This window comes from Candoia aspera, chromosome 2 (assembly GCF_035149785.1).
Source record: "Candoia aspera isolate rCanAsp1 chromosome 2, rCanAsp1.hap2, whole genome shotgun sequence".
NCBI classification, from domain to species: Eukaryota; Metazoa; Chordata; class Lepidosauria; order Squamata; family Boidae; genus Candoia; species Candoia aspera.
This window is the reverse complement of record NC_086154.1, coordinates 66,225,442-66,248,038: the sequence shown is the minus strand read 5'-3', so window position 1 is coordinate 66,248,038 and position 22,597 is coordinate 66,225,442. Positions and strand designations below refer to the sequence as shown.

General features: G+C 44.1%; 1 protein-coding gene across 2 annotated transcripts in view; it reads left to right on the top strand.

Annotated features, from left to right (window-relative positions):
- Positions 1 to 22,597, top strand: part of CPLX2 (complexin 2) — a 134,221-nt gene that overhangs the window by 95,885 nt on the left and 15,739 nt on the right. Inside the window, exon 1 of one of the 2 annotated variants that reach the window (XM_063292115.1) lies at positions 18,842 to 18,983. The exons of the other annotated variant lie outside the window; for it this stretch is intronic. The gene's annotated coding sequence lies outside the window, so the exon portion shown is untranslated. Of the gene's footprint in view, positions 1 to 18,841; positions 18,984 to 22,597 lie in introns of those variants that run through there. 2 annotated transcript variants of the gene reach the window in all.

Below are 22,597 nucleotides of genomic sequence, written 5' to 3'. Positions count from 1 at the left end.
AATGAATTTACTGTCGATAACAATTTTATTCTCAACCTCCTCCCTCCCACAAACACACACACCTCCTTTAAATCAGCAGGAACCTGAGTGAGGGACAGCAAGTCCATAGAAGTAAATAGGTTGGAACCCAATTCCTACTATCTCAGCAGCCTGGAGCCCTCACCATAAACTTGCCCAGGTGTGTTTGTGGGGGGGGGGGTCATCGTTTATATATAACAAATACAGCAAATATTACACCTTCCCCTTATTTGTTTGTGCATTATGATGCCCACTTCATAAGACTCTGTTCCAGCCTTCTCTGCTTTTGCTTCATTCACTCGCACACAACGCTCTCAGTAACAACATCTCTAGGTGAACATGCCACCATGTCCCACCTAGCTTCTTGGGTTAGACTAGACATGGAGATCATGCAGAGACAGCACAGAGATAAGGACAGCCTGGCACTTTTAGCCATCACTGTGCCTGCTGATACCTCCCTTGGTATTTGCCAGACTCCCTGCTTCAGCTGACTTTCTAATTTTGTTTAGATTCTTTTAATTAAAAATAAGGAGAAGCTGACTTGCTACAATGTGCCAGTGTCATCTCCATTTCTGAGAATGACACATGGACCTCAGTGGTTTTCTTAGAAAATAAAAATGGTTGATGGCTGCAACCAAAAGCTTTCATTGGAAAAGTATCCAACTACCTAGGGGAAAAAAAGACTAAACTAAACTAAGATACATGCTAGGGCTGTGGCGGTAAGAGAGAAGCTACATAGGTAGTGGAGTGTACATTCATCTACTGTATTTACCTTCTAATTTTGTGAGTGGCCAAGTTCATGATGGCAGCTATTTTATGAATAGGCAAGCACTTCCTGAGAGCACTTTACATCATGCTCTTCAGATTCCACATGTCCCCCAGCTATTTCTGCTTTCATCGAAAGAAGAGCATATTGGGGAGGTTGTGAAGTTTTTCCTTTCCACACTTTCGGTGTCCTTTGGCCATTTTTCAAATTATTGACTGTCCTCTCTTCCAGGCCCACAACTAGGGTCTATGTCACCCAGGGCAAACATGGATTCCATGCCCATTTTGGTGCCCCCTCAGCACTCATTTTGGCGCCCCACCAGCGCAGTGCCCGGGGCACATGCCCCAGTTGCCCCCCCCCCCGCCCCCAGTTGCAGCCCTGCTCTCTTCCCAGCTGAGGTTCATAACCCAAGCAAAAAAGAAGAAAGCTCCATGCAGCAAGAGCCCAAGGGAGGGAAAGTACAAGAACAGAATCTGGTAATAGAAGTCCTCTATAATCCCCATTTTATTGTTATGTGAACAATTCCCCCATTTAAATTAAGTTTTTATTTTGTTGTGCTAGGACTAGATGTTATAAGCCTCCCCTTAAGGGTTGGTGGTCTTGAGGCCTCTAGCATGAGGTCTAGACCAATAAAAAATCACTATGATGGTAGAAGGAAGGGAGGGAGGGAGGGAGGGAGGGAGGAAGGGTGTTACCTGCATAGCTTCCATAAGACCTCCCTTCCTGCAAGCTACTGACAACTAGGCCCAGAGCATCAAGTATAAGCATCAAGTGCAAGCCTTGTAGGTTCAAATCCCATTAAAAGGTTGAATGGAGGATACCTACAGTACACCTGAAGAGTCCCAGAATTTATTTATATGTATTAAGAATTTCCATATAATAAAAGATGAATTGAAAGAAAAAAAGAGAAGAAAAACAAAAAAGTGCAAGAAAAGAAAAAGAAAACTAAAGAAATATATAAATGACTTCTGAACATATTTTCAACAGATAATTACAATCTTGTTGTCCCTCCTCCCTCTTAAATATTTTACAAATCTCCTCACCCCCTCATTTAGACCGCAGCTTTCTTAATCTTCAAATCCATAAATCAAGAATTCATTTTTTCTTCTTTCAGCAAGAAGTCTATATAAGGTTTCCAGACTTTCAGAAAAGTTTTTGTTGTTTGTTCTCTGACCAAACAGGTCAGGTTCACCATTTCTGCCAATTTTGACATTTTCACAATCCATTTCTCCATTGAAGTCCCAATGAGGGCAAATTTGGTGATGTAGTGCCTCCTATTGGTCAGTAGCTAATATAACATCTAAAGCTACAGTATATAAGCCCTCCCTAAGGAGAGGCAGTTATGAGACTTCTAGGATGAGGTCCAGGCAGGCCAGTAAAGATCACAAAAGTTTCTAATAAGAGAGCATGTAGAAGAAAGGAAGGCAAACCTGCACTGCTTTTATATATACAACTGTTTTCATCTGAGAACCCCAAGCCAGGCTGACTTAGGTTGCACCTTTGCTTTAGTGGAAAATTTCTCCCCCAGCTAATACTGTAGGTAATTGGACCTCTGGGTTCTCATCTCCATGGTGCTGGAGCACCCAAGCATGTGGGGAGGGTGCATAAAACCCTTTCATCCTTTGGCGTTGAGAGTTTTTTTTTCAATGCAATCATTTCTCTTTAAGAAATAAACCTTCTTCCCTACCCACACAGACAACCAACAAGACTGAAAAGAAAAGAGATCTGTGGAATGAACGTTTATCTCTCTGGAAGGAATGAGTGGGGTTTTTTGCTCAGCAATCCCTCTAGGGCAGGGCTTCTCAACCAGGGTTCTGCGGAACCCTTGGATTCTGGAAGTGGTCGCTGGGGTTTCCCTGGGAGATCACGATTTATTTTTAAAAATATTTTTAAAAATTTGGGCAGCTTCACATTAAAGAAGTAAGTTTCATTCTTTTTTAGTTTAAGAACACTGTCAGTGCAGGCCTACCCATGAAATGAATATAATGCTTTTGTAACTTCTGGCCTGTATTGGAGCCTGAACGGGCAGGGGTTGCCTGAAACCTGAGAAGCAGTTCAAGGGTTCCTCCAGGGTCAAAAGGTTGAGAAAGGCTGCTCTAGGGAGAGCCCTGGGATGAATAACTGAGAAGATGGCTTGGTCAGTGGCTGTACCATCCTCCCAGGGTACAATGGCATGCAGATACTTGGCTTCACTTGCTGATTGTGGCCAAGAGGAATCATTAAGCTCCCCTGGAGCTTCTAGGAGAAGAGGAAGAGGGGATGGAAGAAGCTGCTGGAGACTGAGTTCACAGCTCAGGCTGAAATGATCAAATGTTCTTGCCAGAGAAGACTTGCAGTTTGGCCCAGTGACAGTGGGCCTATTGAAGGTTGAAAGGAAGCATCAGAAAATGAGAATTTTTATTAAAAAAGTGTAATTCCCACTAGCATACTCTGGTCTTTCAGTTTGCTGGCTCTGTTTGTGGGATAACATCTCCCCAGGCACTTCTCTTTATACTTTCCTCCCTCAAAGGTACATCCCATTAGAATTTGCATCTTCCAAGCACAAACTTTTCTTCCTTCTTTCCTGTGTGGTTTGCCTCCTGCCTTAGTGGTTAAATGGAAGTGTGCCCGCAGACATAGGCACACAGATGGAGACACACCAAAAGGAATACAAAGCCCCAGACACACAAAGAAACACAAAGGGAGCTTAGCGTCCATCTGTAATCCTCTCAAGGTAGGTGGCCTTGAGAAATAAGTCATTGGCTCCCTTTCACCTCCTTGGTGCAAATTCAATGGTCCCATCTTTTTCCTCCAATTTAGTCCACTGATTCAGATGAAAATTGGGAAAGAAACATACCCTGCCGTGGAAGAAAAGGAAAATAGAAATGGCCTGCTTTTGAAAATGGCATGCAAAGTCTAAGAAACAACCCACTACTGCAGACCCAGGTGTTTATGGTGAGATGTTGATCCCTCTAAAAGCACTGCAAGTTGAAAGTGGGGAGTTGGAACTCTTTCGCTGGAAGAAGGGCCAGATACAAAAGTAGTTCTCAGTTACCTTCTCTGGTTCCTTTTTTGCTTAAATTCCTGTCAAAGCTACCGGGAATTCTAATGTGACATGACAGGGTAAGTTCTTCCCCACTTACATACTGTATGTTCAGTCATAGCAAAATCAATTACTTTCCTTCAAGAACAAGGCAAGAAACAGCAGTCGTCGTTTTTCCCATCGTACTGGGCCTATCTTTAAAGGAGATTTGACAGATTCCCAGCCTGGTTTTACATTAAATGTGCAAGTGCACACATACACACATGTTCAGTCATCTCATCCAACCTGCATTTGCACAGATCTGTAGTTTGGAAGTGTGGAGCATGTGGAGCAAGGAGGCTCGTCTTTTGCCTCAAGAGAGGGATGGCATTTGAACGGGATCTGCAGCAGTTGGTGCTGGTACTCCATTTAGCCCTTCCTGCTCAACTTGGGGAGGCCTAGGACTGAGAGGCTGGAGCAGGAACATGAGAATGGAGGAAACCACAACTGCTCTGTCTCTGTGCAGGCTCTGAGTCCTCACATGTTCTGAGAGAATATGAAGTTCCTGAAATTAATTTCTTTAGGCCAGACTTCCTCAGACTGTGCTTCGTGGGCCATTGTTGGTTCACCAGATCCATTCCCATGAATTGCAGAATGGTTTTGCACTTGACTCATTTCATTCTTTCAATGGTGGAGATCGAACATATTTTGATGAGGTTGCTAGTTATCCAGGAGTACAATAATGCCCTGGGGTGTGATTCACATAATGCAGCACTGGATTTGAAAATGATGCTTTAGAAACCGACAGATTCCTCAGTTTCTAAAACAGATGACCTGCGTGATCTATTAGGATCCCCAGAAGTGTTCAAGAGGCCCAGGAAAACAAAACCAGAGGAGTTCCAACCTCTTGGTAAACTGGGATTACACATGAAGGGGAGCGAGGGTGGTAGTGGGCAAGGCCTGACATGGATTAAGTAGGCCAATGGCTTGAAGAAGGGGGCCATATCACATACTTAAGATGGTTCTTTTGTCCTGAGTTGGGGTGATATTTGGGGGGGTCCTTTTAAAAAAATAAGCTAAATCTCTTCTGGGGCTTATTGTTTTCTCCCTAAAATTGGTAGAAAGCTGTTCCACACCTTTTCAGTTACTGCATCCTGAAATGAGGTGGTACAGTCAAAGGGTCCTTGAGAGGATGCAAATGGGTTTTGAGGTAGCCTGCTGTTAGCCCTGTGAGGTAGTCCAGACAAGAAGCACAACCAGGAGTACTAGCCTTATCTTTCTTGTAAGATTACATTAAGAGAATCTTGCAAGACTGAAAGTATTTCTCCCCTCCTTTCCTTTTACTCTTCAGAAAACTAGGGGGGTACCATCTGAAACATTTCCCATGCCATCCCCCCTTCTTTGGGCTGAGACATCTTTTACATGCTCATTGTCCAGTCTGCAGCTCTCCCTCCTGTCTCCCAAGGTCATTCCCACATACCCTTACACCTGCAGTATAAGGACCACTGATGTCCTGCCCTTGCTTTATACCAGGGATGCAAAAAGTATCACCTGTAGTTGCCTGCCAGCATCTCTTCTATAGCCCCAGGGACTCTAAAAGTAGGATGCAAACGAAGTGTGGGCTCTTTTATATATCTAGAGAGTGGGGTTCTGAGGGTCAAAATATATGCCTTCAACCTTGCAGTTGTTTAAGACACCAATTCACTCCTTAAAACACCTGAATCCCTTCACTTAAAGGGCCATGACTTCTAGAGACCTTTCAGTCTCAACATGTCACACAAAGTTTGGTACGTTGTGGACTGCTGCTTTTAACTCACTTTATTCTCTTTGATTTTAATACACTTTATTCCCTTTTATTCTCTCTCTTTATTCTCTGGGAGCCAGTTTGCTGTAGTGATTAAGGCAACAGACTAGAAATCGGGAGACCTTGAGTTCTACTCCTGCCTTAGGCACAAAGCCAGCTGGGTGACCTTGGGCCAGTCACTCTCTCTCAGCCCTAGGAAGGAAGCAATGGCAAACCACTTCCAAAAATTTGCCAAGAAAACTGCAGGGACTTGTCTAGGCAGTCACCAGGAGTCGACACTGACTCAAAGGCACCAAAAAAAAAAACACCTTGTAGACTATTCTGTAAACTCATTGATTCTTGTCAGGTAGTTTTAAGATATTATTTGTAATTATTCAGTTCTCAAGCTTCCATAGTTCTGTGTTCCTTGGGACTCTGCATGCTACTTTTCATATTTTCTAGCTGGCTTTGCTTTGTTTCCTACCTGATATTCATTAACCTACCAGAAATCTCAATTAGAGGATCATTTGGATCTGGATTGCTGAATGCATATGAGGCAAGAGTTCAAAGGATTCCTATAAATAGGTGATTCTCTTTGTAAAGCTCTGGGATATGACAGGGGTAGCCTAAGGGCTCATGGTCCTAATGCTTTATTTTGAAAGGTAATCCTTAGGGTTAAAAAAAAATAACGTACTGAAGTATGTGAGGTTGCTATTCAGCAATGGCTCTACCTGGACTGTCTTGTTTGTAATCCTTGTACCTTCCAGGGTGAGATTATTAATGCTGCTTGGACAATAGTATGAAGAGGGAGGAAATAATTAGCAAGAGAGCTGAAAGGAAATATTTGCTACTCAAGGGAATAAAAGGCCTATAATTTCCCACCCTAAGAGGGAGAACAAGAATAATTATCCTAATAAAAAAGAGAGTGAGAAAGCCAGGCTCCTGACAGCATTTCTGTGACAAAAGATGCTTAAGCTGGACAGATCTCCCTGAGTATTGGGCTGAGATGGAGATGGAAAGCATTTGCAGAAGATTGAGTAAAAATTTTTTTGGTTCCTTACTCATCTGAACCCAATATATAAGCTCCACACCAACACTGATGCAGCATCTATACCTGATAGATCATCTTTCTCTAGACTGACACCTGAACTACAGCTACTACCCTCAACGCTTTTGGGGGAATGCTGGGCAAGTTGGAGATGTAAATAAAGTGATTGTACTAAAGAAGCCAGAAGAAGTACATGAAACTGAAAATTAGAGGAGCAGGGCAAAAGCCCACACCAAAAGGACATTGGTGTCAGATCCATTATGGCTTGTTTGAAATTTCAGTGAAAATTATTTGCCTTTTCACTGAGTTCATTAAGGATCAAAACTGATGAAACCAACAGTTTCTAGCATCTTTGGCTTCAACTAAGGACTTATCCACATGCCCTGGCTGATGTATTTTCCTCCCATTCTCAAGACGTTTTGAAATCCAGTGACCCCCCAGCATATATTTTACCATTCCTCAGCAACAAGGCTGGTAGAGTTGTGGCCATCACATGAAGTCGTGGTGGTGCTCTTCAGCAAACCAGGCCTGGAGAGGCCTAAGAAGGAGAATGCTGACAGGAGTGATTTGGCCTGAGCTCCTCTTTTGAGTCACTGAGAAGAACAGGCAGGAAAAGACCTCTCCCTGTTCCCCTTCAGTTCTGCTCACCAGAACTCAGCCTTCTTTCCCCACCTTGCTCAGTTTTCCTGCAGCTGCTTTTATTTTCCATCGTGCCAGGTGGTGAGGGGGGGAGTCACCGCTAGCACGACAGGCTTTCCGCACCTGCCTCTCAGTTCTTTCCAGCTGATTGTTGGTTGACATCCTGCTATTTGACTGATCACCCTGTGCTATACTATTTGGTGACTGCCCTGCTATAGGTTCTGAGTACCTTTACTGTACTTTTTGATGTGCTTGTGTATGGGGGCAGGGGAGAGAAGAAATCCTAAGCATATTATGACAATATTTATGGAGTAAGCACTCAAATTGTAGGATAAGTAAAAGTTACTGGTGAGGTTGAGCTCCCAGCTTACAAATGGGAATATCCATCTCATGGAAAACCCTAAATCTGATCTTCCAAAAGGTCAATATTCCCTTCAAACTGCAAACCAAAGAAAAGGATATAGCTTTATAAAACAGACACTTGTTCTCTCTAGCAGACATAGTAGAAATGGGCACAAAGGCACAGAGGACCTCAACTGTTTTGGAAAAGGGGGAGAGGGTCCTGAAATGGGCCAGTTCAATCTCAGCAGGTCACCAGTCCTCTGAAGACTCATCCTATATGCAATACAGAATGTCTGCATAGGGGATCTTCTTCCACCACTTTCCTACTGGATCTCTTTGATCCAACTTCAGCCTGTTTCAGCAACAGGCTGGCAACAATATGGAAGCTCTGTTGTGAGGATGTGTCCTCAACAAATGGTAGGTGGGCCATCTTGGAGCCAGAGCAAGAATGCTCTTCAGATGTCAGCCCTTCAAGATAGTCCAGAAAAGAAGCATAAACCATGGGTACTAACACTACCTTTATTGTGAAGTTCCAGTAACAGAATCTCACAAGTCTGAAAGTATTTCCCCCCTACTTTACTTTTACTTTCCAGGAAATGAGGGAGGATCCCTTCTGAGGTGCTTCCCATGCCTCCTGTTTCTGTGGGCTGAGATACCTTTTGCATGTCGGTTGTCTAAGCTGCAGCTCTCCCAAGGTCATTCCCACATACCATTACAGCAAATGAGCTGTCAGACTTAATGTCTTTGCCTGATCCAATGCAATGTACCCCCAACCAAGTGTTCTCAAGTTGTGATGGACCATATCTCTCCTCATTTTCAAAGGCCATTCTGTATGGTGATGATGGACTTTAATTCATCGCAATTAAAGGGCATGAAACTGAAGACAACTGATGTAAAGCTTGTACATGTAGGAGCAAAGCAGTTTGAGCACCTTGAACTGTTCCCCCCAAAAGTACAATAAGCCCCCCAAAAGCCCACCCTCAAATGCAACTATGAAGGGCAAATCATTTCTCTGGAGATCTGAGGATTGTTTAAATGTTTACAGGAGATCCCTTGTGCCTTTTCTCAGTTAAAAATACCCCTTATTGCTCAGAGTGTGTTTGCTTTGTGAAAAAATGCTTGCCAGTGAGACAGACTGTAGTCTGGGGAGGACTGTTTTAATTGGGCAAGTGCACAAAGGGGAAAATAAAACAAAAGCAGGAGGGTTAAACAACCTCCTCCATCTCTGCTATTTCTCCAGAGAAATGGATGTGTGCATACACACATACACTAGCTGCCCTTCAGTTGGAGGAAGAAAAACATCAAGAAAGTCCATCTCCCACACACGTGTCGTTGGGCTCATTGTTGTCTCAGAGCCGAAGCCCAGAGCGAGAGCAGCAGCACTGCAGTGCATGATCTGCACAGGCTCTTGCAGAAGCTTGTCAGCCCTGCAAAATGGCAGTTGTTTTTTCCATTCATAGCTTGCTCCCATGTTGAGCTGATGATTATTGGATTGCTTGCTGGCTTCAGTAGGTCAGGCTTTTGTTCTCAGATGTAGAGCTTTCTGGTTTTTTGTTTGACTGAACTAATGGAAAAAGATAATGCAGTTGCTCTGCTTTGAGCAAGTAGCGGGATAACTACCAGCGTTTGTCCTCGTGAAGCCGATGGGAATGTTGACAGCACTACCGTGTTAAGAATTTCACAGTCCTGTTCATTAATGAGGTTACCTTGGGTGCCATGGGACAGCTGCTCTCGACAGCAGCATCATGGCAGGGAAGCAGAGGACAGGCTAAATCAGAGCAAGGAAGATGGGGAAACAGAGAAAGGAAAGGGGGCCAAGTTTCAGTAGTTTCTCATCCACAGGTCGCACTTTGGCAATTAGCCTTTCTATGGCCTTGGAGGCTCTTGGACAAAAATTAAGTCAGGACCTGAATGTGGGAATATTCAGCCCACAGAAAACACAGATTTGAGAGTAGGGGTGGGGAACAGAATTTGCTGAAATTCCATCCAAGTACAAAGTTATCCAATTCACACTTCCTGACTGTTGCCAAGTTCAAACAGAAATACCTACCAAAAATCTTGAGTTTTTCAAATGTGAAAAATATCACAGCCCAAAAATACACACACCAAAATATGTTATACTGGGGAACATGTGCATTTGAGGAAAGTATGATCACATCTGGGTAAATTGGGGCAGAATACATAAAAATTGTATTTGGGGAAATGTTTCACAGGTTTTCCGATGGACCTTATTTTAAAAGAATGCAAACTGTTGCAGAAGCAGATCAGAACCAACTTAACCGTGGAAAAATGAGACCCAGAAAAAAGGTACAATTGAGAGATTCTTCCCTACTTTTAAGCTGAAAGGCATGCCTTTATTAGTAGCTTTGGCAGGAAAGCCTCATTTAGAATGTGGTTCACAGTAAAATCTGTGTAGTATACACCAATCCAGCAGTGTTTCAGAAAGTTCTATTCATGAGAAGGAACTATGCTTTGAATTGAAGTCCAAACCAAAATCCAGGAAAGATAAACCTGCTTAAATGGGGTCACTGCTGGAACATCACCTGTTTTACTATATCCATATGGACACTTGCTTCGGTAACTTGAACTTACATTCTTGACCCCCACCAGGATTCTTTCCCTTAAAGTAAATTTTAATATACCTAGCAGGCGTTTACAACTCTTCGCCATTGGATTCTGCTGCGATGCCTGTGTAAGGCAGTAAAGTCTAAAGGTTTTCACAAGTTCAGTGGGAATCTCCACATTTTTAATGCTCGGGAAGTGAAATGATACTGGAAATGTCTCTTGCATAAGCCATCTTTGGGAGTCACGTAACAGCATGTGTCTCATATCAAAAGCTTTTATTCCAGTAGGGCTTGCTCAAGGAAGGCTCTATGTGCCTACTGTCCAAACCTGCCTTTTGAAAGTATTTCCCCCAATGAGTACACATTTTCATGAGCAAACCCTCAGCTGGACTATCCATAGTCTGTTACCTCTGAATTTTGCTTAGCTGCAGCCTGCCTTGTCCAGCCTCTCTTCATCCCATTTGCCTGCTCTTCTGGGGTCATGTTTTCCTTATTGTAGATTCCCCAGAAGCATCCGTACCTGGGACAGAGAAAAGAAGTGGCGTGTAAGATAAAAATTACAGAAGGAGATATCTAGATTGCTTTTCAACAACAGTCCTAATGTGTCTAGGAAGCTGACAGCAGATACTTGCTAGATCATTCCCCCACTTGCCTCAGTGATTAGCTTCTTTTGGTGCTCTTTCATTTCCATTAAATATGTGCAGAATGGAAACCCACCTCTGGTTCTCTTTCCTTCTCCTCCCTAAGTTGCCCCCACAGCCTGTAAGCACTAGGTATTTTGATAGTGATCCACTAGTTGGGTAAGACTGTGGCTTTTGTTAGACTGGCACTTTTTGACAATTCAGCTGTGCCTTACAGCCAGACATCTGAGGTAGTTAGGTGGCAAAAGACCAGAGCTTCAGCTGAGCAATTGCATTCTACAGTATTTCACCGATGAGCTCTTTCCTAGGTTTAGTCCTTCCAGTGTGTCTGTGCCCATCATCACATATGTCTTACATCTCTAAAGGTCCCTATAGGGATCGTTCTAATAAACTGTAATGGCATGTGGGAAAGACCTTGGGAGACCAGGCATAGAGATGCTGCCTAGGGAATGGTCAGATAAGAGACAGCATAGCCCACAGCTGGATAGTGCGCGGGGCAAGAGGCTCAGAAGGGATTTTCTCAGGCTGTAAAGGAGACAATGGAAGAATTGTACTTTTGGACTTGCAAGATTCTGTTAATGTAGCTTTACAATAAAGTAGAATTAGCTTATCTGGTCATGTTTCCTGTCTGGTCTGCCTGGTAAGGCTGACATCAATCTTGGAAGTCTGAAAGTACAATTCTCTCACTGTCACCTTTACAGCCTGAGAAACTCGGGAGGGTCCCTTCTGAGCCCCTTGCCCCGCCCACTATGCAGCTGCGGGCTATGCTCTCTCTTATCTGACCATTCCCAAGGCAGCATCTCTTCATCCTGTCTCCCAAGGTCTTTCTCACATAACATTACATCAACTTCCAAATTCTCTCCTTGCTAATGCTATATGCACCAACCATTAAGTAAAGGGCTCTGACAGAAATAAGTACAGAATTTAACAGTCCTCAGGTTGCAGTGGTGGTTGATGGAGGTTTTTTCATCATTTTTCTCCTTCCTGCTCAAGGAAACGAATAACATCACTATCTCATTAATCTTTCTCCCAAAGCCACAACCATCACCTCCACGGTTTCTTAAAGGCTAGTTTGTATTGTTTCTTATCATGGCCCATTAGTTGTGCAAAAGGAAACAGTGCTTTTTGAAGATAAGTTCACAGGAGCTAAGGAACAAATCTGTTTTTATGGGAATACAAGCTGATGTTACAACATTTCCAGGTTTGGCATGCTAAAGTACTCTCTGGGATAATAGCCATGCAGCTTTATCTTAGGTAAATGATTATATTAGAGAAAAATAAGCCATTTTTACCCTGATGGCAATGACATAGCTTGTTGGATAAACCTTAGATCCATTTTGTTGTCATTTTTATTGTTCATTCATTCATTCATTCACTTCCAATACCGTGTGATCCAACGGACATCATTTCAACAACATCGCCTGGCAATAACAGCTTTTAGATTCACTAGTCTTTACAGATTCAGAGTGTGTGGACCAGGTGAACAATAAGTCCTCAAAAGCTTGTATTCCAAAATCTAAAGCGAGCATGTGAGAAGAAAGCAAACAGATCATTCAACATTATAAACATTCATGCAGTTGTGCACACAGTGGTAGAAATGCTTACTCAGTAATAAATTCTTCTAAGCTCAGTGGGGCTTACTTCTTAGTAATTCTGTCTAGGGTTGCAGACTCTGATATTTTATTTACACAATCCATGACCCATGGAGCCGAATGTGTGGAAAAGGAGGAACGATGGGGAGGAGAAGCCATCAAAGAGTGTATAAACTAGATACCAATTACATGGAGCCACCCTGCAAAATGAAGAGATGGAATGCCAGCAGCAGTTTCACAGGGTCTCAAGATCTTCCCAAGTCAAAGATGATGCCAGCCCTGGCTATGTTCCTAAACAGAACTGCCTTCCCGGGCCTTGTACCATGAAACTACTAAATTTCTCATGATGTCCTGAATCCTGTGCCATGTTCAAGCAAGGGAGCTCATTGTCCATTTACTCCGAGGCAAACTGGGATGTTTACTCATAAGCAGATGCCTTAAAAAGCTGGAGTGCTCACCCCTAACTAAGAGGAGCTTAAACCTGCTATTTCAAACTTCATATCCGTGCCTTATATCCCTCACCATTCCTTATCTGATTTTTATGGTCCTGAAGATATGCAAGGGGTAAACAGGACCACAAAGGAGCAGTAAGGGATGATTTTTAGAAGATCAGATGATCAATGACTATGTATAATGATGCATACACCCCTTAAGTGTCTTGAACCAATGAACAAGCTGTAGGGCTCCTTATCAGGACCTTCCTTTCAGAAGGTATAAGTAGACATTTTCTTTCTCTTAGTTTCTTACTATACTTAATTTCTCTAAAATACAATTTCTTTGAGCACTAACATCATTAAAGCACAGCTGAAATCAATAAAATAATTACAGTTCAAATAGAAGTATAATTTCAGAGCAAAGAGGTTTAAAATAAAAGGCACCCGTAATTTAAAAGTTCTGGTTGAATAAATAGGTCTTCATCTGGTGCTGAGAAGGATATTGGTGCCTACCTCCTTAACAACGCTGGGCAACTGAAAGAGGAAAAACAAGATATACAGTATGTGGGGGGGAAATCACAACCAACCAGAAGTCTACACGCTACCAATTAAAAAACCCTAAATTGCAGGGGCAGCCACCCTATCCCAAGGCATGGGAGAACAACCAAGTTTTTAATGATTTTCTGAATGTCATTAGGGTGGGAGTTATAGGAATCTCTGGGAGGATATCACTGCAGAAGGCAAGCCCCTCTACAGAGAAGGTCCACATTCTGGGTCCCACAAGTTTGCACTGTTTAATCAATGGGATCCAGCACACACACACCCTGCCTGATCTCACTGAACAGGCAGAAATAATTGGAGACATATAAAGGTGGTTGCAGGGAAGAATTTCTGAGAAGATTGTTCTAAAAGCAGAATGCCATGACCGAAAAGGTCTTGTCCCAGTGATGATTTGTCTCGCCTCATTGAAGAGAGCACTGGGGGCAGAGTTTCTAAAGAGGTTTCTAGGGTTCAAATACAGGTAGAGATAGAGATAAGAATAACCTGGTCCCAAGCTTCTTTAAATCTTAAAATAAGGGCATTACACCAAGCCCAGCAATAAACTGGGGTCAATGCAGCTGACAATCCACCAGACAATGTGATCAAAATACTTAGAACTAGAAGTATGAGGTATGCTGCTTCTGTGTAGTTTTATGTTATAATACACATTATTTTTGTTATAATTTTTTATAATTTACTAAATTGTATATCTTTATAGGAGTGCTGGGCTTAGCCAGTGAAAATAGGTGGGACAGAATGAACCGGTACATGAATGAAGAACTGAGTGTCTTCCAATAACAAGCTGTGTGAAACCAAGGGGGCTCAGAGCTCTTTTTACTTGGCTCAGCAACCACCTTCTGTGCTGCCTGGCATACTGGTCTGGAAACCAAAGGGCATTTTAAAAGCAGCTGGTTTAGGACTTGGGACTCTGCCAGTCAAAGGGAATGAGGGAGGATATTCCCACAGACTGATACAAGCCAGTTGTTTGGTCCTTAGTTGTTTCTGGAAACTAGAACAAGTTCAAATCAGCAGCTGTTTGGAAGAGTGTTCTGAGTTACCAAAGAAGCATGCACACACCTCACTTTTTAGCACCTCCTTACACAACATTCTTGCTCTTACAGCAAAATCCAGCGCTAGTAGGAAACTCATGAACTCTTAGAATTGCCATATAAATTATAACCAATCGCTTTCATGAATACATACATACATACATAAGGCAGGCAGGCAGGCAGGCAATAATATACCTTGGTATTTAAATCCTTATCACATTATTATTTCTAGGTAATTCACTTAGTACTATGATTGAGTCATTTTGTCATATTTTATTATACAGTTTTATCTGTTGCATTTGTCCACCAAAACCATTATCCTAGGAAATACAAATAGTGTAAGGTGAGTATCCAGCATGGTACTTCTAGGAACTAGTGTGCATACAGACCTTTCCATTTGCACCCACCAAGCTCAGCACCCCACCAGTCTTTTTGGTCAGTGTGTGAATAGGCAAGTTCCTCCCTCTCAAGGCAGGCATAGCATCCACAAGAGGATCTCAAAGTTTTGGCTACATCCTTTGACTAAAAAACACTGGGGGATTTTTTTGGAGTCACATGGTCAAGGTAAAACTATTTACAGGTATTATATGTCTGCTCAAAGTGGAAAATGACTTGATGGCACATGGTCAGTATAGTCAATATAGAAGAACCAGATACGAGTTTTGAGGAAAATTGTGCAAGTTGCTGAATGAATGCAATCTGGGAGAGCAGGAGGAAATATTCCATCAGTTGTCATGAATGGATGGGTAGGAACAGAACAAGAAAATTCAGGAAAAATTGACTGGGACATTTGGAGACCCAAAAATGAATGAGAATGGAGACTGTTTGGTGAGTATCTTCTTAGAAAAAAGACTTTGTATAAGATAATTGTTTCAAATGTGTGTATTAAGCATAAGTGTGTTGAGAGGTTCCAAATGGTGGACAGACCATTATATGGTAATGTCAAAAGTGGATTTTCAGAACAATTCATAGGGAAGAAAATCAAAAAAGTGAAATAAATTAGAATGAAAATAGAATGGCTGTACGGAGAGTAAGTATGAGTCCTGTATGAAGAAGTATTAGAATTTATTTATTTATTTAATCAAATATTTTGTATTAGAAGACAGACTAATCTCTCAACTGAATGAATAGAAAACAGACAAGGATGTTAAAGTGGCTTAAAACAGAATGAAAAGAATTATGCTATGAAGTGCAGAAGTGAAAAGGTGAAAGGGCTGAGGATGAGGAAAAACACTAAGAGAAAGTTTATGCCAAAACAATAAATATGACAGAAAGATATTGTATAATGTGTATAGAGAGAAAAAGATAATTGCAAAAAAATTGAGCAAGGAACAGTTAATATTAAAAGAGTCACAGTCTTCAAATAGGGGTGGGATGAATTATTCTCTGGTGCCCCAAAGGGCAGGGCCGGAACCAATAAGATAACATTTCAAGGGAGATATTTCAGGCTAGACATCAAGAATTTCCCGACTATATGATCTGTCAGCCAGCTCTCCCACATAAGGTAATGTTCCCATCACTAGAGATCTTCAAAGGTGTCTGGATGGTCATCTGTCAGAAATGCTGTAGTGGATCCTTCCCTGAGCAGGGGGTTGGACTAGATGACCTCTAAGGTGCCTTCCAGCTCTGATTCTAATGCAACCAAGAGTATGAATCTATAACTTAGTGCATCAAAGGCCAAGTAGCTGTGTTTTATAGGAAACAGAGTGCACAATTGCAAGTTATACATACATGGTGAAAATGTCGCACAGTAGATGAATTTGTGTAATTTGGTAGAATATTTACTAAAAAAAAAAAACAGATTGAGAAATTCCAAGATATGACATTGTTAGTTGAATGGTAGTAGGTATTAAGTGATCTGCTGCAGAGTATGTTGTTGGAAGAAGTAAAAATTGCTGTATAAGAGTGCTTGTGCCCATTTGCTATATGGAAATGAGAGGTGGGTGTGTCAGGAGAAACAAAAATTAAATTATGTGGGAATGGAGGCCTTAAGTAGCATGTTGTAAAACCTGAAGAGAGAGGGCCAAGACTGAATGGGTCTGAAATGAATGTGAACCGAATACAAAAGTGTTCAGTAGAAAATAAGTACTCTGAAATGGTTTGGCCGTATAAAGAGAATAATCAAATCACAAAACAAATACATGAAAGAAGAATGAATGGGTGGAGAAGATAGAGAGGAATGAGAAACTCTGTGGTGGGTAGAGATGGCAATATTCCTAAAAGGGAGAGGGAGGAATTTAAAGAACAAAATGTGGTATGTGAAGTGGTATATAAATGTGGTGGAAGCAAGGATGGTTTGCAAGGCCCAAAAGGTATAATGTAGAAAGCTATGGCAAATGGTGTTGACGTAACCCTGATTTTGCTACTTACTCTTTCCTTCCTACCGTATTTCAGGCCTTGAATTTCTTTAGCTTTCTGTTTCTTTCTTCTCTTCTGTGCTTAGCATAATGTTGCTTACCCCCCAGAAAAATAGCAGGGTAGTTATGGATGGATGGATATGTGTATGCATGGTGTTTTTTTTTAACATATACAACTTCAAAAAGAGAGCTAGAGTACATAAGGAACAGATTAGCTGGGATTCTGCTGGTTAATTAATTCCAGCATTTACATGCCACCTACTTGAACAACTCAGATTTAAGGCTGTTCTTGGTAGCAGCATTTAGGGTTCTGTTTGAAGTATGAACAATAATTGCTGCAATTGGTTAGTTTGGCTGACCTTGAAGACATAAAGAGATGATAACGAACTAATATTAAGAATGCCAGGTTCCAAGAGCAGGGGTGAGGGGTTTTTAAAAAATGCATTTTTCAAGTCTTATATCTTATTACCTTCTTGGACTAAATGTAACCCTGATACTCAACAGCCAGCTTTCAGAGTTAATATATCAGGACATTGTAGGAGGAGACCTATGTTAATCCATTGTATTCAGAAATCAAAAAGAGTCTAGACAGGGTATAAACCTGAGAGGGAAGAAGCAGCAATGCATGTTCCTAGGCTCCTTACCTCAAGGAACCTCAGCATTTTGTTCTCCCAGTCATTGTGGATTGTAAGGCAAAATTCCCCACAGTTCTCTCTCAATACACTACAGGCATCCACATTACTCCTGCCCAGAAGGAGTCTTTCATACTGCCAGGCTTGCAGGCACTCCTGCAGACTAGAAAATCAAGGAAGCTCCCTACCTAGGAAGAAGCAACTCCTTCCACACGGCCACCAAAGACACTGTATGGGCCTGTCCATGATGTCACCAGGAGTCACAAACTGAGCTTGAAAGAGACTCTGCTTTTGTATACAACTCACCATGTTCGATCAGCCTTTCCTGAAGAACAAATGATCCTTCCATAAAGGGAGAGAGAGAGAAAATAAAGACATCCTCAAGTGGAGCTGAACTCTTGGTGACTTCATGAACACCTGTAAAAAAAAAAAAAAAAATCTTGCTACAGCACTGGGATTTCTGGGTGGTCTCCTATCCAAGTACCAATCAGGCCTGACTGCTGAGCCTCCAAACCCAGACAGATCAGTCAGATGCTGACTGTTGAGGCCCCTTAAAGAACCTAAGAAATTGTTTCTCTTTTTTTTTTTTGCTCAATCCCGTCCCTTTCATACTCATCATGATTACTATTCCCGTGTTACAGCCTTGTTGAAGTGAGATGGAATTCAGCTTTTCAGATTCAGAACTAGCTGTACCTTAAAAAAGGGTCTGTTTGAAAAGAACTGGATCCTCCCCACAGAATTTTTCTGTTTTTAAAAGTCCCCTTAGTGACAAGAGAAGCTTTTGAACAGCGGGCTTCTTCCCCGGGAACGCTTGTGTGCGGAAAGAAAGGGCTAGCCTTCCCCTTCCCATAGGCTGTGATTCCTGCTTCAGCAAAACTGCATCCCGCTGCAGCAATTAGCTGCAGCGCGGTACTTTTCGCAAGACTGATTGTTTCCTGGTGTGGGTTTGTCCTCGCCTTGTCCGACAGCGTTTTGCACCCTTCCTTCGAGGTTTGCAGAGGGGTCCGCGGACACTAGTCTCGGGAGCTGCCACATTATAGCGGTTCCCCAATTGGCATCCCTGACCGGTTACACCCACACCCACCCACACGCTCCGGAGGGAGGGGGGAAAAACGGCGTCCTCTCTCCGAAGAGCCAGCGGTCCGTGTCAGCGGCTCGGTGCCTAATTGCCGGGGCCCCGGAGAGCCAAGTAAGCCACCGATTAGGAATCGACGCTACATGGCTTCTGGCTCGGACGCGTGCCTAATACTAGCCAGCCGGGAGGGGGGGAGAGGGGAGGGAAAAGGAGGAATGTCCTTGCGGTGAGATGCTAAGGAGGGAGGGGGCAGAGCAAGCCGCGCGTTGGTTCCCAGCCAGGGAGGCAGAGGAGGCTGAGCCTGCAGGATCCCCAGCATCATGAGCCGGCCCACTCCGTCAGGCAGCGCGGGGAGAGACGGGCAGGCGCGTCAGGGTTGCAGGAGAGTGATTGGAGCGGTACCGTCAGGCTGCGGGAAGAGCGGGAGGCGGGCTTTGGGCGCCGCCGGACTGAAGAGAGCAGCCCCTTCCCTCTACCGGCCGCGGGCTTGCGGACCGCTCTGGTGAGTGGGCGAGCGGGCCAGTCGGGAGCCCCGCGGGCAGAGGCAGAGGCAGGGGCGGGGCGCGGACGGACGGTTCTCTCCGGGCGCGGAGTGTCCAGGGAGAACCCGCAGGGCCAGGAGTCGTCTCGGGAAGCTCGTCCTGGCCGTGGGGTGGGGTGACGGGGCTTGGGCGTTCTGGCCGCAGCTGCCTCTCTGCGAGCCTGGGAAGGGCGAGGGGTTTCCGGGCTGCCCCCGCGAGCGCTCCTCGCCGTGGCTGAGCCTTGAGAAGGAACTTGCGGCGCGCTGGCCGAGTTCTCAGAGCGCTCCGGCACCGCCCCCGCTTGCTGCCCGTCTATCCGCTGCCTTGGGGGCTGTGCCCGGAATCGCCCGCCAGAAGCCGGGAGTTCCCGGGAAGGAGCTGTCCAAGTTCTGGAATGACCTCCCTGCTTTGTTCGCGGAAGCAAGGCTGGGAGACCAGCGAGCGAGGGAGGCTGCGATCTCTGCCCGCTGCCCGTAGCGGATCGGAGCTGCGGGCTGCCTGCTCTGCATGTTAATAAGCCGGCAGTGCGGATGGTGGTTGGATAATGCAGGATGTGGGGAGGGAAGGTGGAGGGCAACTGCACGGTGTTCGCCCTGCGTTAGGAGCGGGAGGAATGGACCAGGAGAACTTGGGAGAGTGAAAACTGAAGGGGAGGAGAAAAGAGGTGCCATGTGCAGTGCAGCTAACTCGCCTACAACCTGTCACACGCAGCCTTTCGAGCAGACGAGAAAGCACCCAGCTCTGGGTGCCGGGTTGACCCCCGTAAGCACCAAGAGCTGCTGCCAGCTCCCCAGAAAGGTTGGCACAAACGCTCCACCTGCGGCTTATCTGCATGGCCCAACCGGCTGCTCTGCCAATTTCTCCCTTTGCGCTGCGCACCTGTATTCCCCGCATCTCCCACCATCGTCCTGGTAGTTTGGAACCAGCCAGTGAAAGGTGAACCGTGGGAATAAATGAGCACCTGCCTGCTCACGGACAGGAAAGCAAACTCTCCGTGGGATGATCTCCAGAGGCAAAAGCGAGGGCAGGGAGGAGGGGCAGTGAGCAGGAGGTGGAAGCAGTTCATTTATTAATCCAATTTACACGGCCACCCATCTATCTGAGGAGGAACAAAATAAAACCAGAAATTCAAAAAAAAAAAAAAAAAACCCTAAAACTGCAACTAAAACTGCATCCATGCTCAATAAAAACACGAAACCACGAGACAGCTATGCCCATGCCAGAGCTCCCACGCCAACATCCCGACCCCAATGCCTGGGGGAAGGGCCAGGTCTTCTGAGTCTTGTGGAAGGCCAGTAGAGTAAGCTGTCCATATTTCAGAGGGGAGCTGCTCACTGACAGGAAAGGGAGGGTGATGACACTCAGTTGTAGTTCTTGGCCCCAGGCCAGCCAGGTGATGCTTTCCCAGTGCCTAGAGGCTGTCTGGGTCTGGATATGGAAGAACCAGCTTTGGCCCAACCCTGACAAGACTGAGTGGCTGTGGATTTTAGGTCCCCCCCCCTCGCCCCCGAATCTAGTGACTATCCATCATTAACCTTGGATGTGGTTACACACCTCCACTCAGAGTCAGTGCACAATCCCTCTGTAGATTGCGCCCCCTAGCTCCAGTGGACTGGAAGAACAGCAAAAGCCCACCTCAGGATCTCAGACACAGGGCAGCAGAGCACCCCTATCTACACAGAAGTAAAACCCCAGAAAATGTTCTATGGGTTTCCTTCCCTTACTCCTCTGGCTCAGGAAATGGGACAAAATCTGAGGTGGGCGATCTTTGGGGAACATGTGTCCCTCCCCTTACTGCAGTCACAGAGGGAAAAGTCCACTTTCGTGTTTTGGCCAGAGCCTCCTGCAGTTGACCTCCTCCAGGTGTTTCCTGTTTTGGAGATCTCTGGTCTCCATCTCTAATTCATCTGCTAGAGAACGAATGAACAGAGTCTCTCCCCTCTGTCCAGCTAGACAGCTGGGAGAGAGGTGAGCCCTGAGGTTCCCAGCAGTGGCCTTTTCCGTCAGCCACTGAGGTTCAGCTGGTGGGACTGAAGCCAGCTGGATTCTTGGGAGCCACCTCTTCTGCCCCAGCCCTTTGAAAGCTCTTGCTGTGTGGTTCCCATGTGTCCCTTCATAGTGGATTCCCCCCTCCCTCTTTTCACCTCACTTTCTCCAACACTTCTAGCATTTGGAGCTTACAACCAGTGCAGTATCTTACCTTCAAACTCCTCTTTGGGATATTAAGAACATCAGCAAGAGGAAGCCTCACTAGCCCCTAGCAAGGAGGTTCAGAGATTGAAAGTGCTTCAGGTTTCAGCCCAAAAATAAAAAAGGCAAATATGGAACATCTCCCTCTCTATTTTTCATTTCACTTGTGTGTATATGTGTACCTCTGTGTGTGTGGATTTTCATAGATGACACCCATAAAAGAACTTTGAGTTTGTCAAATGCAGCATTTTTTAAAAAGCCCTTGAGTCACATGTTTGATTCTTTTTTATGCCAATATCGAGCAATACTTCCAACTCAGTCTTTGCATGAAATACTCCAAGGAAAAGCAATTCTATAGTTTCTCTTGGCTGTTTTTAGTTCCCCCTCCTACCCATTATCCTACCCAGAATATTTCTTGAAAAAAGATTATTTCACAAATACGCATCTCACACAGGTGTAATTCTTCATGTAATTTGGGGGGAGGGGCAGTCTTCCTGCCACCAAAAGGCAGTAGTTCTGCTCAGACATCTGCAGAGCTGCTATATAACACAAATACATTATATTTTGTGTGCAAACAATTCTCTGAAGCGCAAACCACGTGCCCCTTTCATATAGCTTGCCTCCACCATACAGTTCACGACTGTTGTGGCTTCCGAATTATTTTGGGCACCTCTTCTGGTTTCAGATTCAGCATCTTACTTAAGTAGCATAAGTTAGTCTTATGAGCTTCTTTACACTTATTTTGTTTTGCCCATACATACCTTTTCATCTATCTTATAGCACATAATTTATAGATCATATATAGGTGTGGATCCTACAGAAAGTTTGCTTAGCTCTCCTACTCAGACTGATGTGGCATGCGCTACTCTTAGAATATCCTACAGTCTTTGATATTTCATTAACTGCTACCACTGTTTAACAATAATCAGGCATCAATTGTGTGCTGGATGTGCATGTTCTGTCATAGAAACTCATGTGGCTCTTGTAAATAATGTCATAGAGAAAGTATTGGGCTTTATCTAGTTGGAACAGAACTTTCTGTTTGGATTCACAATCTTAGAGTTTTGGGAGGAGAGGATGGCTTTGGATGTTAGTGTCACCACTCCCACATTAACTTTTCATACTCCCCCAGGATTATTAATGTGCCCACTTACCATAGTCCTCCTGATCTCAAAAGTGTTGATGTGTAAAATTCATTCAGTGTATCCTCAGAGCCCCTCTCTGATTACCTTACCTTTTCCAGGACTCTGTTCTAATACTGAGATCAGGGCTGGACTGAGTTGGAGAATCTTGGCTCAGATTCAGTGCTGTGCCTCTGTTTCTGTCCCAGACCTTGACCTACCTACAAGTATGCCCTATATGATTTTTATCAGGTACAAAAACTATACATAATATAATCTGCAGT